Genomic DNA, 19,340 nt, shown 5'->3' with positions numbered 1-19,340 from the left:
CAGGCTGGTCTCAAACTCCTAACCTCAGGTGATCCGTTTGCCTCGGCCTCCCAAAGTGCTGCAACTACAAGCATGAGCCACCATGCCCAGCCACCCAGCTAATTTAAAAATTTTTTGTAGAGATAGAAAAAAATTTTGCCTAGGCTGGCCCTGAACTCCTGGGTTCAAGTGATCTTCCTGCCTTGGCCTCCCAAAGTGCTGGAGTTATAAGCATGAGCCACTGGGCCCAGCCTCATTTCTTTTTTAAAAATTTTTTGTAGAGGCAAGATTTCACTATATTGCCCAGGCTGGTCTTGAACCCCTGGCCTCAAGCGATCCTCCTAACTCAGCCTCCCCAAAGTGCTGGGATTACAAGCACGAGCTACCACGCCCAGCCAAACTTGCCTCATTTCTAAGGAGTGAGACTTTGGAGTTAGACAAGGGTTCCAATCCCAGAGCCAACACTCCATAGTAATGTGACCTGAGCTCACATATAAAATAAGCAACCACCCCCTATTCAACAGAGGTATTGTGAAGATTATGTGAGCTAGCATCATAAAGCACCTGGTACATATCCAAACACAGAGGCTCTTAACAAATGTTCATCCCTATCTCCTCCACCCGCTGCTTTCCTAAGTAAGGCCCATCAAGTGGGTATCTGACATCACCTGTACCTTCAGAAAAACTCTAGTTATGGGAACTTTTACTGATATAGGACATGCTCCACTTTCAGTATTTGTCATGGACATCAGCTTCCCATCCCTTATAGTAAGAAGGAAAAGTAACACCCTCTCTGTTATAACGGTTTGTTTCAGCAATAGATGGCTTCAGGTGATGCATGTATCCAGAAGTCCTACCCTCAACATGGTCAAAGCAGGCCTAGTCCTGGGTGCCTGTGACATCTGAGTGTATCTGAAACGATCTGTGGGTGTTGAGCTAATTGTATCATTTTGTTACTCCTCAGTTCTTACATTTGTTTTATGCTTGCTACCACAGCTACGTGATTTTTTTGCTTTTTTTAAAGCAGGTTTTTATGATGTCTCCTTTAAATAGGTTGGTCTTATTGAGTTCTTCTGCATTATTTATTTTTATCCAACGGCACATCTGATCTGTGGATCAAGGTTTACTATTGTTAGGACTATCCCAGTACATTATGTAGGAGAATATTTTATAAAGAGCTCAATCTATATCCTCTACAGAGTAAACGAAAGAACTGCTACCAAAAAGGCAGCCTCTGATTTTCAAAAGAACTTCCGTTGCTTTTTAGATGCCTTTTAGAAAAGATGGAATCCATCTTGAGAGATATATAAACAATATGCTCACATGGTTCACATGAAGTCAGTCTTCTTTCAGAGTCTGATCACAAAGGCATTACTAGTGTCAGGTGAGGTTAAAGATCAAAGTTCGTTCAGATGAGAAACCAGAGTTTTCACAGAATCCCTTAGTCAGAGATGTGGCAGACTAAAGAGGAGTTGCACAGACCTTGGACCAGGCAACAAGGTGGCACTAGGTGGAGACGGGTCAAAGTCAGGAAATAAACTGAACAGAGTTCCAGACAAGCAGTGGAGCATGTATAGGACAAAGTTGAAAATATAATTATTGGACTCTGAAGCCGGGTAGTGGTCAAGCAACAAGGCAGAGAGTCAAGACCTAGAAAGATCAGAGGTAAAAGAGTGCTAGGGGCTGTGAACAGAATAGTGCAGGCCGTAAGGGTTTTTTGCTGAAAAGTTTTATTGCAATAGCAAATGGTTGAAGTAGCCCATAGGGACCTACAATGTTGGATCCTTTCGGTAGTTGTATATAGCCTAAGATTTTTCATTTGATGAGTGTAAGGAATGCTATAGCAATGAGAGTGGGGATAATGAGTGACAGAAGGTTAATTATAGGCATGTTGTTAAGGGGAGTTGAACCTCTGATTATAAAGTTTTAAGATTCATGTAATTGCCAGGCTCTGCCATCTTAACAAACTCTGTTCCTGGATAGTGTGTGTGATGATTTGTTAGACTGAGAGCATCATTTACAGAGCGAGGGAGCTTAATGAAGTGGGCCCTGTTTCTCTTGTCCTTTCGTATTAGGAGAAATGTTAAATAGCTAGAAACCGACTTGGATTACTCTGGTCTGAACTCAGATCATATAGGACTTTAATCGCTGAACAAACGAACCCTTAATAGTGGCTATACCATTAGGATGTACTGATCCAACATCACAGCCATAAACCCTATCGTCTATATGAACTCTGGGATTGCCCTGTTATCATCAGGGTAACTTACTACTGTGGTCTTAGTTTAGGTTGTTCCAAGGTTGAATTATATTCTGAGGTCACCTCAACCAAAATTTTTAATGCAGGGATAGTAGGCTAGGGCCTGGAGGCTTGTTTGAGTTTTTATTTGCATTAATGAATTAACGTTCCATAGGGTCTTATTTGTTTATATCTGCCTCTTCATGGATAGGTCAATTTCACTGATTAAAATTAAGACAGCTGAACCCTCACGTGACCATTCATACAAGTCCCTATTTAGGGAACAAGTGATTATGCTACCTTAGCACAGTCAGGATATTGCGGTCATTGTACATGTCACTGGGCAGGCAGTGCCTCTAATACTGGTAATGCTAAAGGTAAGGTTTTTGGTAAATAGGTGGGGTACAATTTGCCAATTTTTTACTTTTTGTAAGCTTCCCTTAGAGCATTTCTGTGTTAACAGTGTAAATAATAGGGTGCTTATTATATAGTTTATTAATAAGGCTGTTAATAACTGTCAGTGGGTTATTCCAGTCTGATGTAAGCTTATACAATGGAGAACGTCTTCATGTTGCTTATACTAACATTATTGCTTCTATTAAGTAATAGATCATTCCAATGTGATGTTAGGAGTTCAGTAGAGTGATTAGAATTTAAGGTAGTTAGATGTTGAGCTTAAATGCTTTCTTCATTGGTGGCTGTTTTGGGGCCAACTATGGTGGTAACTTTTACTCTCTGTAGGAAGGTTGTGTCCTAGGGTCTAAAGAGCTGTCCCTCTTTAGACAAACAGTTAAACTTACAGGGAGATTAAGTAATCTGTGGGTAAGTTTAAAGGTGAACTAAGATTCTATGTACTGCAACTCAAAGAAAGTAAAGGGGTGTTGGGTCTGAAAAGCTGATGGAAGCGTCCTGAAAGCAGCGAGCAATCCCTAGGCATGACCTGCCTTGAGTGTTCAGGTAGAGATAACAAAGCACCTGGAGTAGGAGTCAGGCACAGGGAAGTGAGCAGCTCCTACTTTGTTTTAAGGTAGCTCCATTTTATCTCCACAGAAGAAAGCCAAGCAAGATGATAAAAAGAGAACATGGTCCAACTGGTTCTGATAAAAAAAAAAAATCACAGAAGCTAAGCCTTGCCAAGCCATGGAATAAGTCGAAAAACCGAATGGCTCTTCTCACTAGGGATATCCAGCAAGGGAAGCCAGACAGGAAGATAAGCTGGGAGCTTCACTGCCGCTGCATGAGCTCAGGTTAAAACAAGACTCCATCCTCTTCCTTCAGCAGAGCAAGCACATCATGTCATTCTCTACAGTCTCCACACACTAGACAAGGCACGTTAACTTCCTAGTCACTTTAGTGCATATAACAAACATGAAAAAGAGGCCAACTGGAGCCTGCCCCTAAACCACCCAGTTTTCATTGGTATTATCACAAAGCTCTCTCCATAGCAGCAGAAATGCTAAGGATTAAAGCAGAGGATGCTGGGGGCTTTGGTTAGCAAAGATGCCTGAGAACAGAGGAGAGCACACATTCCAAGAAAGCTATACAGAGAAACTGTTTTGATCAGTCTGTACAACCACCCCCAGACTGCCATTCTGCAGTGCCTGTCCTTCCTGGAGGACAAAGCCAGGACAAGAGTGATTCAGCATAAGCCATCCCCACTAACCTTGTACACAGCCTACTTAATATAGCAGGCTTAGATGTCTCAATACTTTAACTGGCAACACTAAGATTTTGCATATTGCAGATATAGGGGCAAATCAAAAACCATTTTTAGATTTGCACAATTTCTCTAGTTAAGAATCACAGTATCAAATACATACTATCTTTGGCTTAACCATCTACTAACTGTAAAAGTCTCAACTTCTCTAAAGCTCCATTTTCACAGTTGTAAAATGGGAATAATTATATATATCCTAATAGGAAGATCAAATGAAATAAAGCACAAGAGACTTAATATGGCAACAAAATGTACTGTCTCCTCCAATCTCCATTCCCACCTCCCTAAAACACAAACTTTATTGGAGCAATAAGAAATGAGACATTGAGAAAAAATACAAGCCTACATCAAGCACCTACTATGGAAAGATAAATGTTAGCTGGAATTGATAGGGAAAGTTTTTTGGGAACAGATTTCAGATGAATTCTGAAAGACTGGTAAGACTATTTCAAAAAGGCAAATCCATTTTGTATGTCCATATTGTATGAAGCATTTATTTAAACTGTAGTTAGGATATCTACAGTTAAGGAGTTAACATTATAAATGTCACCACAGTCACTCTCAATGACTTTTAGAAACATAGAGATTTAGGCACAAAGTGGAGAAAGAACTTAATTCAAAAGGTCACAGCAGCAAAGGATAAAATAAAGCCCAGTTCAGCAACCTATGTTACCAGGCTCAACAGGAGCATGAAATAACTGGTGATCAATCAAAACCAGTAAGGCGTACTCATCAACACCACTGTGAGCCTACCCAAGAGATTTACCATATGCCACCAAGGTATGGAAGTATCATTCCTACATGGTAATTCAGGGAAAGAGAAATAAGACTGTTGTAGGATGAAGTCTTCATAAAGACTTATAAATCACTTTACTCTGGAGTCAAAGGGGTGAAAGTTGGTTGTATATTTCAAACCACAAAGACCACAGACAGATTGGAAGGTTGGAGCAAGATGTCACCAAGGCATCTGCTGACAATTTCCCTAACATTTTTATTAATAACTCCCAGTTACCCTCTCCTGGTTCTCCTAGTCCACAGAGAGGTCAATAAGAGCAAATGAGAAAGTAAAGCAGAACCAAGATCTTTTGCTGCAGTCTGGAATCCATTTCTTGAGAATACAATTCTCAAGAAATTGTCTACCAGAGTATTCCACTCAGCCAATGACTGGTCTCTTGTCCTGACAGTGTTTCTTATTGGGTATTGTCTCAACCCACTTTAAGGTTTATCATACCACTATTTCTCAAGAGAGGGCAGTTTTGGCACAAAGAGGGCAACTGGCAATATCTGGAGACACTTTTGGTTGTCACAACTGGGGAGACAAGGGGTGCTGCTGGCATCAAGTGGGCAAAGGTCAAGGGATGCTAACATCCTAATAATGCACAGGACAGTTCCCCACAACAGCAGCCTATTCAATAAAAATGTTTGCAACTTCTGATTTAAAAAGCATCAAAAATAAAACTATAAAACTACTAAAAGAAATTACAACTGTACTATAAGTTTGGAGGAGAGATGGTTTTCTATAAACATAACATGAAAAGAGTAATAAAAAATTTGATTCACTTCTCCCTCATTAAAAATGGAAACTTCTCTGTGGCAAATAAAACAAAACCCACAATTAGTGGCAACTGAAAAGTTTCAACATCAAAAATATTACACAAAATTCAATAAAGTTCTACCCTGAGATTCACAGTTCTGAGATTCACAGATTTGGCTTACGATAACTGGACTCATTTAACATCTCTTTTTCAAATTATGAGGCATTTCTTCACATTCATGAAGACTTACATGAATTTTGTATACTCCATGAACAAGTGAGTATCTTAAGACTCATCATGCCTGTGTACTGAACAGTTACTGTGTTAAGTTCTCTTAGAGAACCAATGGTTTGCTAGTTTATAAGCCTGAATAATTTTAGGCTTCACATTCCCTGAAATGCATTTTCTCACTGACTTTAGTTTCTACTGCTCTGTTTGCATTTTTTGTATTAAAGATTAAATTACATAAACATTAATTTAAAAGAACTATAACATCAAACATTGGCAAGAATATAGTGAAATAGAAGTATGCTTTGATAATATACATTGGAAGCATTCAGAAAGTATACATCCATTGATCCAACAATTATTTTGGGAGTCTGATGAAATGCAGAAGTAGGTATATTTAAAGATGCTTTATGCAGTGTTAATAACCAAAATTGGAAACCTAAATACTTAACACTAGGAAATTGATTAACTAGATTATGGTATATCCATGCAGCCTTAAAATAAACATCTATACTCAGTGATACGAAAAAAATGTTCACAACATATTATTGAGATAAAAAAAAAACAGGCTTTACAAAATGGTTAAGAGGGTATACTTCTCATTGTATATTTTTACCACAACTAATTTTTTTTTAAAAGACAAAAAAGCAGGCTTCATGTTCTCATACATAAATTTGGTATATATATTATATAACATGTATTTTATATAATATGCAAATATATCTTATTATATACTATCTTTTATACAAAAGGCTGAAGAGGTAATATAGTATATAATAAGATATAAGTAATTAAATCTATGGGTGATATGAGCTGTTTTATTTTTTTTTCATGTTTCTGAATATTTACAATTAATGTGAATTAGTTGCAGTAAAAGTTTTCAAAATAAGCTACTATTTACATATCGATGTTCCAAACTGCATACTGGTTAAAATTCCACCTTTTCTAGTTAACTGGAGAAATCATCACAAACATTACCTGTTTTTCACTCAATGCTGGGATGCCTCAGAGGCTACTAGAGTGTACAATGCTACTTCCCTCACTCATTAGGTAACTCCAGACTGTGATCCTTTGAACTCTTCTGCCAGCTTTAACGTTTCTGTCTTTGATCTTGGTGGCTCTTGACATTGTTCACTACTGTCAGGTTGATGTCCTTCTCCATTTTAATTTATTGCTTTTAATTCAATAGTAAATCAAAAGTATAAGAATTCACTAATAAAAATGAGAAAGAATAAAAAGACTGAGGGAGGTCAGACTTAGGGTCTCTCCTAAGGTACAAGTTGGAATGGCCTCTTGTGAGCAATTTCTACTGCCCCAATTTTTCTTTGGGGAAGGGGAGGGGAGGCAGTGGTATATTTCTAAATTCAAAGCTAGGTTTTAGCACAGTTGTTCAACTGTCCTCCATCATAACACATACATCCGAAGACATTCACAAATAAGACATATGCCTATGGACATCTGGCACTCACGTAAGGGCTCTAGTTCAAGTAGGAGGAACCTGTAGATGGTGTGTAGCTCCTTAGGGTGAGAGCTGTACTTCTACACCATTCTTTGCAACTCAAGAAAACTTACTGAAATTTGAAGGACAGTCATGTTATCGTGGATAACTTTGAACTTATTTATGTGTTTACTTATATAAATGAATTTCAAAATAAATGATTTACAATTCAGTGCATTATACTTAACAACATGACAGAGGTATGTGGTAACACCACAACAGAGAGCCATGTTTTTATGGTTACTACTGCCAGGAGTGTGGCTACTGAAGACATAGAACGCTACTATGTCTAATTACCACAGGCTGAAAGCGAGGCTCTCTTGTACCAAACAGTTAGCCAAGTTGTAAATGCAAAGAAAATGTTCTTGAAGGAAATTTGGTTTTTTGTTTGCTTGTGTGTTTTTGAGATGGAGTTTCACTCTGTTGACCAGGCTGGAGTGCACTGGTGTGATCTCAGCTCACTGCAACCTCCGCCTCCCAGGTTCAAGTGATTCTCCCACCTCAGCCTCTTGAGTAGCTGGGATTACAGGCACCCACCACCACACCTAGCTAATTGTTTTTGTATTTTTAGTAGAGATAGGGCTTCCCATGTTGGCCAGGCTGGTCTCGAACTTCTAACCTCAAGTTATCTGCCCACCTTGGCCTCCCAAAGTGCTGGGATTACAGGTGTGAGCCACCAGGTCGGCCTCTATGGAAACTGCTAGATGAATGATATGAATAAAGTTTTAGTGTGCTGGATAGATCAAACCAGCCAAAACATTCCCTTAAGCCAAAGCTTAGAGCAAGGCACTAATCTCTTCAATTCTATGAAGGCCAGGGAGGTAAGAAAGCTCCAGAAGAACAGTTTGAAGCTAGCAGAGGTTGGTTCATGCGGTTTAAGGCAAGAGGCTGTCTCTATTACATAAAAGTGCAACATGAGGCAGCAAGTACTGATGTAATTGTAGCAAGTTATCCATAAGATCTAGATAAGACAGTTAATGAAGGTGGCTTCACTAAATAAAAGATTCGCAGTGGAGATGAAAAGTCTTATATTGGAAGAAGATGCCACCTAAGACTTTCATAGCTAGAGAGGAGAAGTCAGTGCCTGGCTTCAAACCCGCAAAGGTCAGGCTGACTCTCTTGTTAGGAACTAATGCAGCTGGTGACTTTAGGTTAAAGCCAATGCTCATTGGCCAGTCTGAAAATCCTTGGCACTTAAGTATTATGCTAAATCTATTCTGCCTGTGCTCTATAAATGGAACAACAATGCCTGGATGACAGCACATCTGTTTACAGAATGGTTTACTGAATAATTTAAACCCACTGTAGCTCAGGAAAAAAAAAAATTCCTTGCAGAATATTACTGCTCCTCAACAATGCACCTAGTCATCCAAGAGCTCTGATGGAGATGCACAAGGAGATTGTTTTCATGCCTGCTAACACAACGTACATTCCGTAGCTCATGGATCAAGGAGTAACTATGATTTTTTTTGTCTGAGATGGAGTCTCACTCTGTTGCCCAGGCTGGAGGGCAGTGGTGCAATCTCAGCTCACTGCAACCTTGGCCTACCCATGTTCAAGCAATTCTCCCTCCATCTCTCCAGTAGCTGGGAATTACAAATGCCTGGCACCACGCCCAGCTAATTTTGTATTTTTAGTAGAGATGGGGTTTCACCAACTTGGCCAAGCTGGTTTCGAACTCCTGACCTCAGGTGATCGATCTACCTGCCTCGGCCTTCCAAAGTGCTGGGATTAGAGGTATGAGCCACCATGCCCAGCCAGTTTTGACTTTTAAGTATTATTACTTTAGAAATACATTTCATAAGGCAATAGCTGCCACAGATAAGAGATTCTTCTGGTGGATCTGGGCAAAGTAAATTTAAAAACTTCTGGAAAGGACTCACCATCTTAGATATCATTAAGACCATTCATGCCTCTTGGAGCAGGGCAGGAGTTGAGTCACCAAACCCCAGGGAGTGGGCCTCTGCAACTACAGGCTCCCTGCTCAGGTGAGTGCTGAAGAAGGGGCCTGGTGGGGCCATGGGTGATATAGAAGAGGGCTGGGGTACACAGTGGTGAGCCCAGGCTAAAGCTGCATGTTGCCCACCTTGCCTTGTCCCAGGGTGCACTGCCTTCTGTTGCCCCCAGAAGTGGCTGAGGGTTTTTGCCATGGTGGTGGCGGAGGAGCAGGTGAGGGTGTTACCAGTGCCTGTGCTTAGGAGGTAGCTGTTCTGTTAGGAAAAGCTACTACCATAGGAGACATTACCAAACCATGTCTCTTTTTTTTGTTTTCATAGTATTCACAGCAAATCTGAGTGTTTTACTTAAAGCATGGAATACAGAAAACAAAAAACTTTAGCTAGTGCTTTAATCTCATCTGAAATTGTACAGGTATGTGTTTTATAAGCAGTATATGGCAGAATTTTAAGCCAATCTGAGATTCTCTGTTTTTCTGGTAGCATTATTTTTGAAAACTACATACTCCTAAATGCTCAAGTGGTGAAACGGAAAGTCTTTTCATTGACAAGAAATTAATCAAGAGGAAAAACCTGTAGCTCACATGCTTCTGGGCTGCTATGGATGGCCCCAACTCTCGACGACCCCAGCTTCCTGGACAGCCCTTCCAAGTAGGATGTCACTGGATCCCTCATATGGAGTCCTGTTGCTATTGCTCCTGAGTTTCCTTGTGATGAGGTACCTCAGCCTTCCCCCACTACAATGTGACAAAACATGTAAACTGGATGTGGTTCTGGAGTATGAGACAATTTACAGACAAGACCTTCGCTTCACACTTGGAGAGCATTCAAACTGCTCTCATCAAAACTCATTTCCGGGCCCAGTGGGAAGGCTCATGCCTGTAATCCCAACACTTTGAGAGGCTAAGGCAGGAGGATCACTAGAGCTCAGGAGTTCAAGACCAGTATGGGCAACACTGGGAGACTGCACTCAACCAAAAAAAATTAAAAATTTTTTTAAATAGCCAGGGATGATGGCATGCACCAGTAGTCCCAGCTACTTGGGAGGCTGAGGTGTGAGGATCGCTTGAGTCCAGAAGGTCAAGGCTGCAGTGAGCCACGATCATGACACTGCACTCCAGTCCAGGTGACAGAGTGAGGTCCTGTCTCAAAAACAACCAACCAGTCAGCCATTTCTCCTCATCCCTGTAACCTCCCACTCCTCAAATGTGAAAGCCAGACAGGCCATTGGAGCTACTTGGGATGAAAAAAAAGTGTTGGTGGAGATACGAGATTCTTACATTATGTCTAAAAGGGAAGAGAAAATGTTAGCACTGTGCTTAGAGCATGAATACCTTCTTTATGGTGACATAATCCAATGAGATGTTTTGGATACACATAATAAGCTGACCTTGAAAATTATTATGGTATTCAGGTGGTTAACTCAGTTTTGCCCCAGTGCCAAGTACATCATGAATACAGACACTGATGTTTCCATCAATACTGGAAATTTAGTAAAGTATCTTTTAAACTGAAACCAGAGAAGTTTTTCACAAGTTATCCTCTAAGTGATAATTATTCCTACAGAGGATTTCACCAAAAAACTCATTTTATACCAGAATTAACCAGGTGTTCCCTCCATACTGCAGTGTGTTGGGTTATATAATGTCCAGAGGGTTGGTGCAAAGGATCTATAAATGATGAGTCGTGTAAAACCCATTAAGTTTGAAGATGTTTATGTTGGGACCTGTTTGAATTTCTTAAAAGTGTATATTCATACTCCAGAAAACACAAACCTTTTCTTTTCTTTTTTGGAAGACAGGTTCTCACTCTAGTGCCCAGACTGGAGTACAGTGGTGCAACTTTGGCTCACTGCAACATCTGCCTCCTGGGTTCAAGTGATCCTGCCACTTCAGCCTCCCGAGTAGCTGAGACTACAGGCGCACACCACTACACGCAGCTAATTTTTGTATTTTTTGTAGAGACAGGGGTCCTGCTATGTTGCTCAGACTGGTCTCGAACTCCTGAGCTGAAGTGATCCACTTGCCTCAGCCTCCCAAAGTACTGGACTTACAGGAGTGAGCCACTGCGTCCCACCCTTTTCTTTTTATGTTGAATTGACTTGGATGTCTGTCAACTCAGATGTGTGATTGCAGCCCATGGCTTTTCTTTTAAGGAGATCATCACTTTTTGGTAGATTATGCCAAGGAATGCCACATGCCATTATTCACTTCTACCAAAAGCCTAGAGAAGGACATGACACTTTGTGGAAAGTGTTAAAGTTGGTACTGTGGTAAATTCATGGGGAGGTCCGTGTACTAGCTTACACTGAACTGAAACTCACAGACTAGAAACTGGAGGATTAATTTAGTGATTTATTTTGACAAAATTCAAGTCAGGCTCTTTAAAGATAATATTCAAAAGAATTAAATATAAAGGAATTAGAGGTTTTTGCTAATGAAACTAATAAGTCCAAACAATTTGAACATGTCTATAGACTAAAATTTCTTAAAAGAGTGACAGTGAATTATAAGCTCATTAGTCCATAATAAGAAAGCAATGCAGAGTTTTATTGAAAAATCTAGTCACTTAAAGGTTTTGTGTATAACTTATGTGGATTACCAATTTAAAAATATACATAGTTCTGTGCAACAACAACAAAAAAACATTCACTGAAGTCATACCAAACAAAATTCCATCTGTTTTTAGAAGGTCATTTAGAAGGTCTTTCATAATGCTGCAGTACTTCAGAGTTATCAATTATTATTCAATATTACCTCAAATTTTCTGGGTCTGTAAATGTTATGACAGTTTTGATACTATATAAATAGAATAGCAAATCACTTTACATTTGATGCTTTTCCAGCTATTTCACTCATCGAATTCTTATTGATAGCCCCATTAATATAAAGTCATAGGTTATTGTGTATCAGTAATCTCTCGGACTTTGTTAAACATTTTACTGTGAAAATATAGAGAAGAATTAAAGCAAGAAAAGCCTCAATTATTGCCTTGCTTTTAAAAAACATAGTCCACAATGTGTGTGTGGGTTTTTTTGATTGCTGTTGTTTTGAAACTGGGTCTCACTCTGTCACCGAGGCTGGAGTACAGTGGTATCATCACGGCTCACTGCAACCTTGACAGCCCAGGCACAATCGGTCCTCCCACCTCAGCCTCCTGAATAGCTGGAACTGGAAGTATGTGCCACCATATCCAGCTAATTTTTAAAAATTTGTTATCAAGACAGAGTCTCACTATGTGGTCCAGGCTGGTCTTTAACTCCTGGGCTCAAGGGATTCTCCCTCCTTGGCCTTCCAAATGCTAGGATTACAGGCATGAGCCATGTGTCTAGCCTCCCCAGTGTTTTTAGATGTCACTGTCTCATTTTTCCACCTGGAAATTAGGAATTATATAGAATGACCGGCAGTGTTGATTCCTTTTAGAAAGGACTTTGAAGACAAAAACGAAAGGAGAGAACCCAATCACCAGAATATTATGAATATTCCAGGATGGAGCTGAAAAGAGAAGACTGAAGATCCAAGCTGCATTCTTAATCTGTCCCAGGTTTTTCTGCATTAACAATCAGTTTATGAATAAAGAGGAAAAAAGGGAAAAAAATTTGTGATTCACGGGAGGAAGTCAAAATATCAACATTAACAGGAGTTTGGAAGAAGCTGATGCCAACTCTCATGGATGACTTTGAGGGGTTCAAGTCTTCAGCAGAGGAAGCAACAACTACAAATGTGGTGAAAATAGCAAAAGGACTAGAATTAGAAATGGAGCCTGCAGATGTGACTGAGTTGTCGCAATCTCATGATCAAATTTAAACAGATAGAAGTGGGTTCTTATGGAAGGTCAAAACAAGTGGTTTCATCTACTCCCGGTGAAGATGCTGTGAACACTGTAGAAATGACAACGAAGGATTTAGAATTACATCAACTTAGCTGATAAAGCAGCAGCAGGGTTTGGGAGGATGATTCCAGTTTTAAAGAAGCTCTACTGTGGGTAGAGCTTGCTCTGCCGCCCAGGTTGGAATGCAGTGGCATGGTCTCAGCTGACTGCAATCTGCCTCCCAGATTCTCCTGCCTCAGCCTCCCGAATAGCTGAGATTATAGGTGCCCATCACCACACCCGGCTAATTTTTGTATTTTTAGTAGAGACAGGGTTTCACTGTGTTGGTGAGGGTGATCTCAAACTCTAACCTTGTGATCTGCTCACCTCAGCCTCCCAAAGTGCACGCATTACAGGCATGAGTCACCATGCCTGGCCCAACATAACTTTTATATGCACTGGGAAACCATAAGAATTGTGTGACTCAATTTACTGTGATATTTGCTTTACTGCAGTGGTCTGGAACAGAATCCGCAATAGCTAAGGTGTGCCTGAGTAGATCACTGGGTGTTTTTAATATTTCTTCATATAATACACAGTTCTGGACTCTCTGACATTTTAAAAACCACTTGTGTGACTCATATAACTGCAGCCTTAGCATAGATAGCATAGGCTGTGTAACTGAGCTCAGTACAGAGTTGTCTGATGAGTCTGTAGCCAGAAGCAATGCTTGTTTATAGGTGATTCAGCACAGAGACAATTTACTGGGGCTCCAACTGACAGCATCTTAGAAGCAAAGACAAAGGATCAAAGAGCCAAAGATAGAACAGAGCCATAGGCCAAAGCCCCAAGGGGCACTTATGACCAGAATAAACTGGTTAGACCTATCTTGAGCCCTGGGTGACTAAATAGGAGCCCAAAGGTTACAAGCTACTGCCAATCACAAGCTACAGCCAATCACTATTTGCAAGAGTTAAGACTAGATTTCAATTAACCTATGCAAAGGCGAAACTCAAAGACCATAGGCAGTGAGTTGAAAAAACAATGTGGCTTCTGCCCAAATGGACTGAATGGCTCACTTTCTGTTGGCTTCATTTTAGGTCCAAGGGGTAGAGTCTGTATTCACTTTGCATATCCGACCTTGTTGCTTCAAAAGATAGGATAGGCACTAACATTAGTAAATGAAAGTTTGATAAGGAACAGAATTTATATACAAAGTATCACCCCACAAAATACTTACTAATTACAAAGTGAAAAATAGTAACTTGACAGTAGAGAAGCCTGGCAGATAACAGTTAACTAGGTGATTTAGGTTGGTTATCAGTGATGGGACAAGTAGGCATCAGGTGCCTGTTGTTACGAGGCACCAAGAAAGATACATTATTGCCATATCCCAGCCAAAAACACATACCTTAAATCTAAGCACAGGGAACAACAAACTCACTCAAATGAAGGAACATCCTACAAAACAGAACTGGCCTGTACTCTAACAATGTCAAGGTCATGAAAGACAACGTAAGGTTAAGGAGCTGTTCCAGATTAAAAGAGATTTAGAAGACATGACAACTAAATACAATGTGTCTAGATTAAATCCTGGATTGGGGAAAAATGTTTTTCTTTTGCTATAATGGGCATGACTGTGACAATCAGTAAAATTTGAATAAACAGATTAGATAACAGTCAATATCAAAGTTAATATCCTGATTGTGACATCTATGCTTTGTTTTTTGTTTTTTTAATAAAATATACACACAAATGTATATATTTATATACTATATACTAAATATAGTATATCTATAAATATACATATAAATATAGTATATAATATTTATATTATATACTATATGTAATTGTAAAGGGATATTACATATTATGTGGCTGACTTTCAAATAACTCAGAAATATAAGCTAATAGAGATGGAATGTAAAACAAATGTAGCAAAATATTAACCACTGGTGAATCTGAGTGAGGAGTATATGGGAATCTTTTTTTTTTTTTTTTTCTTTTTGAGATGGAGTTTCGCTGCTGTTACCCAGACTTGAGTGCAATGGCATGATCTCAGCTCATCGCAACCTCCGCCTCCTGGGTTCAAGCAATTCTCCTGCCTCAGCCTCCCGAGTGGCTGGAACTACAGGTGCGCACCACCATGCCCAGCTAATTTTTGTATTTTTAGTAGGGACGGGGTTTCACCTTGTTGACCAGGATGGTCTCGATCTCTTGACCTCGTGATCCACCCGCCTCGGCCTCCCAAACTGCTGTGATTATAGGCATGAGCCACCACGCCTGGCCTGGGAATCTTTTGTATCACTTTTCTACTGTTTATGTAACTGAAATTATTTCAAAATGAAATTTTTAATTAAGGAAAAAAAATGACAAGATGAGTGAAAAGTCCAGCCCCCTGAGGTACTCCTGACCACAGAGACTCAGGGTTCCAAGGCTGGCCTTCCTCCTTTGACGCGGGCTGCGGTAACGAACAGGATGAGCAAAGACTTCAGAGCTATGCAGATCTGGGTTCCAATCATTGTGCCTCACACAAACTAAGCTCACCAAAACAAGATGGTATGTATTGTTCCAAATTTTTAAACAGCAACAGAAAAACATGAAAGGCTTCCTCATTTATTTTACAGAGCAAGTTAAGTACAGCCCTAATACCAAAACTCTGGCATTCAGTACAGGAGAAAAGAAAACTATGTATTATCCCATTTACAAATTATTAGTAAATTGAACCAGGCAGCATATTAAAATAATAAGACACCATGGCAACATCAGGTTGGTTCAAACAAGTAAGGGTGAATGGATGGAGGGATAGACACATATCAAGAAATTCATTAAAATAATTTATCACTTATGGAAGTCAAAATAGACTTAGAAATTCAATAAAGAGGCATTTTCAATATTTGAACCTTCTTTTCCTGATTTTTAAATGTTATTTTTCCAGTGGGACTGTTTGTAACTTTTCTGATTATAAAAGTAACCATGATTATTGTAGAAATTTCCAAGTAAGGCAGAAGTGGGTAGAATAGAGTTTCCTCACAGTCCATGTCAGTGTGGGGTCTTTCCAGCTTGTGAAAGCATCTTTATAGGTAGGTAGATCATAAGCCAGGAAGCAAGAAACAGAGGAGAGAGAGAGAGAACCCCATTCTGACAACAAAAGGTAGGCCCTGCCTCCATCAATTCCTCTGCTAGCTTGTGGACTCTCATGAGCGTACTACTGATAAAATGAAGTCCACACTATCGCATCGCTTTCCACGATCTTCCCCCTCCTGCCTAACCAGCCATCACTCCAGAAGGTCGAAAATCCACATGTGAGTCTTCAGAGCAGCTCTCCTCACATGTAGGTTCTCACCACTCAGACACTATCCATCCTCAGCTATAAAGCGCTCTGTTTAGAAGGATAAGAGGGTTAAAACAAAAATAAGATTTTAAGAGAGAACATTTAGGTATACAATTTAAACAATGGGGAAATTAGAGAATTAAGCAGATACTGTGCAGAATTAAAATCATCATCATCATCTGCTTTGGAGACTCTACATAACGTAAGGAGCATATTATTTAAAGAACATTTGTGTTTAAATTCTCTGGTGTTTCAGGAGTTGGCAGCCGGTTTTCAGAAGTCAGACATCATTTGAGTCATGGACAGAATTGGAAGTCTGATCCACTGATGCTGTTTTCTATCTGTGGCTGGAAAATAAGGCATTTTTGAATAAAAGAGATACAGAATACAAGAGGAAGCATACCCACCTCCAGTTCCAAATAACTTTCCCTGCAAAAGGCAAAGATCCTTCTGAAACCAGGTTAGAGAATCTGATCTCATCCCTTCAAAACAATCAGAGCTCAAGGGTACAGTAATCTGACTCTCAGGTATTATTTTGACCAACTTCATAATAACAAAAGCTGCCTCTGATGCACCTCAATGCCCAGTCACCTCACCAGAGAATAAAATATTAAAAATTAATCAGGCTGGCCAGACACCATTCAATGTCAGGCAGCTTTACATAATAGATGGAACTCTGGGGTGAGGTAGAGTGAACGCTTATCTTTAATGTTGTCATGATCTTCTACAGTTTAGCTCATGACTTATTTCTTCTCCTGGTCATGTCTAATTCTGGGTGGGCAGCTCTGCAGAGGTTGAGCAGCCGAGCTTCCATGTGGCCTGGTTGCTTTCATGCTGCTTCTCTTCTCTAACTGTTCCTCTCCTCTAGGGCTCAATGCCTCCAAATGCACACTGCTAACTCACCTCTTATCTTCTTGCCCACCACCACAGTATCAGTGGAAAAAATTCCCAAGCTAGCAAGCTTCAAAACCATCACCTCTATTCTGAAGTAGACACTGAAGGAACATGTGAGCTGACACTGGGGTGGGATTTCACTAGATGGAGAAGGAAGAGAGGGACACTCCAAGCTGAGGCAGAGATTTTAAAAACATGTTGAGGATGACTGGAGAAGTGGCAAGCAGTCCAGTGAGGCTGCACCTTAGGGTCCAATACATCTCTAGCTCTGGCGCTGCTTCTGCCAGGTGCCACCACACCCCCAACTGCACCCCTGCCTCTCTGCATAGAGTCCCACAGATACCTCACACTAAACATACCCTAGCCAAAACCTTTCTCCTTTAGACTCTAAATTTTGGCTAATAGAGTCACCATGCTTTCAGTCAATCAAGCTGAAAACTTCAGTCACCTGAGACTCTTCCTTCTCTGTTTCAACACACAGTACTTCAACATTTGCATCAATGCTTCTCCAAAATGCTCTTGAATCCATTCCCTACTCTCAATTCCTCCTACCACTAATTTCAGCCTTATGTCTCACCTGGGCTTTTACAGAGCCTCAGCATGTGCCACACAAACTCCCACTCTTCCCTAGGAGTCAGCCCAGTCCTTGTGTCACTATGAAGCCTTCCCCACTCCAGCAGTTTGTCCCCCTTTTCCTTGCTCTCACATTGCTCTTTACCTACCTTTACTATTAAAAGCCAGCACAAAGAATGATCACTACACAAATTGTTGAAGTATTGTATGTTGAAACAGATGCCATCCCACCTCCATTCAACAACAAATTTCTCAAGGGTAAGCACAGTGTTTTGTAACTTCTGAAAAAGATGCTTCCTAAGCATCTTACATGGCATCTGAACTTAGCATTTCACAATGAAATGGTGTTAAATTAGTGAAAACTCTAACCAGTCTCTTTGCTCTGCCTTTTCCTTCTTATGCATTTGTTTCTAACTTCTATATTGAATTAAGTATAGATTCACAGGAAGTTGTGAAAACAGTGCAGAGAAGACCCATGTACCCTTCATCCAGTTTCCCCCAATGGTGACATCTGACGTAACTATGGTACAACGTCAAAACCAGGAAACTGATATTGGCATAATCCATAGACCTTATTTACTTATTCCAGGCTGAGGCAGAGACTTTAAAAACATGCTGAGGATGTTTTACACCAGTTTTACGTGCATTCATATGTATATATATGTGTATGTAAATTTATAACGTGTAGCTTTGTGTAACCACAACCACAGTCAAGCTACAGAACTTTCCATCATCACAAAGATCCCTTATGCTGTCTCTTTACAGTCATTCTCCTCCCCTACCTTCCCCCTGTCCCAACTCTGCCCCTAATTCCTGCCAACCACTAATATGTTTTCCATCTCCTCTGCAGACACTTTTATCAGTGACCCACTGCCTACAGAAGAAAGTTCACAGACCTCATCTGTGGCATTCAAGGCCTTCAGGATAAGATCAGGAGCTACTGTTCAGACCATTCCTCCCCTTCACCCCTACGAACTCACTATTCCAGCTACACAGGACAACCCGCCGTCCTAGGAACACGCTTTGCACTTTCCTGCCTTTGTACCTTTCCTCACGTTCCTATGCCTAATCTTCTCTCCTTACTTTTCACTCAGAAGAACCATCTTTAAGGCTAAGCAAAAATGTCATATTTACAAACAGCTGCTTCCTGATCTCTACCATCCCCCAAGCAACTGTTTTTTTCCCATCTCTGTAATCCCTCTCTTACAGCACTCAAGTCACAAGATTATTGTCTGTCCATGTCTTCCCCACTTGACCATTATCCAATTGAACACAGGGATGTATATTATTCACTTTTGTCTTCACAAGATCTCAGCAGTTTGATTCCAGACTTTCACAAATCCTTCTCTTGTACTATCTGTTACTCACTGCACTTAGTGCTGGACATGCAAAGATAAATATGTCCTGATGAGACTTATAGACTAGTACCTCAAATGTCTGGCTCACTGAAGATACACACAGCAACTTCTTGAATGAATGAATGAATAATAAAAATCTGCAGGTCACTTAAAAACATTTTAAGACTCAGTGATCTGGAACAGACATACATTGTCCTGCTGCCGTGGAAGGACACTAGAA

The 19,340-nt window shown here is 40.2% G+C and overlaps 1 protein-coding gene and 1 pseudogene across 20 annotated transcripts in view; one reads left to right on the top strand and one right to left on the bottom strand.

The window, feature by feature from the left end:
• The window catches only part of AAK1 (AP2 associated kinase 1), a 177,402-nt gene that overhangs the window by 121,482 nt on the left and 36,580 nt on the right, over positions 1–19,340 (bottom strand). The window lies entirely within an intron of this gene.
• LOC103787905 (UDP-GalNAc:beta-1,3-N-acetylgalactosaminyltransferase 1-like) lies at positions 10,342–10,965 on the top strand (annotated as a pseudogene).

Source organism: Callithrix jacchus, chromosome 14 (assembly GCF_049354715.1).
Source record: "Callithrix jacchus isolate 240 chromosome 14, calJac240_pri, whole genome shotgun sequence".
Lineage (NCBI taxonomy): Eukaryota > Metazoa > Chordata > Mammalia > Primates > Cebidae > Callithrix > Callithrix jacchus.
The sequence above is the reverse complement of the archived record's forward strand: the minus strand, read 5'-3'. Positions and strand labels throughout refer to the sequence as shown.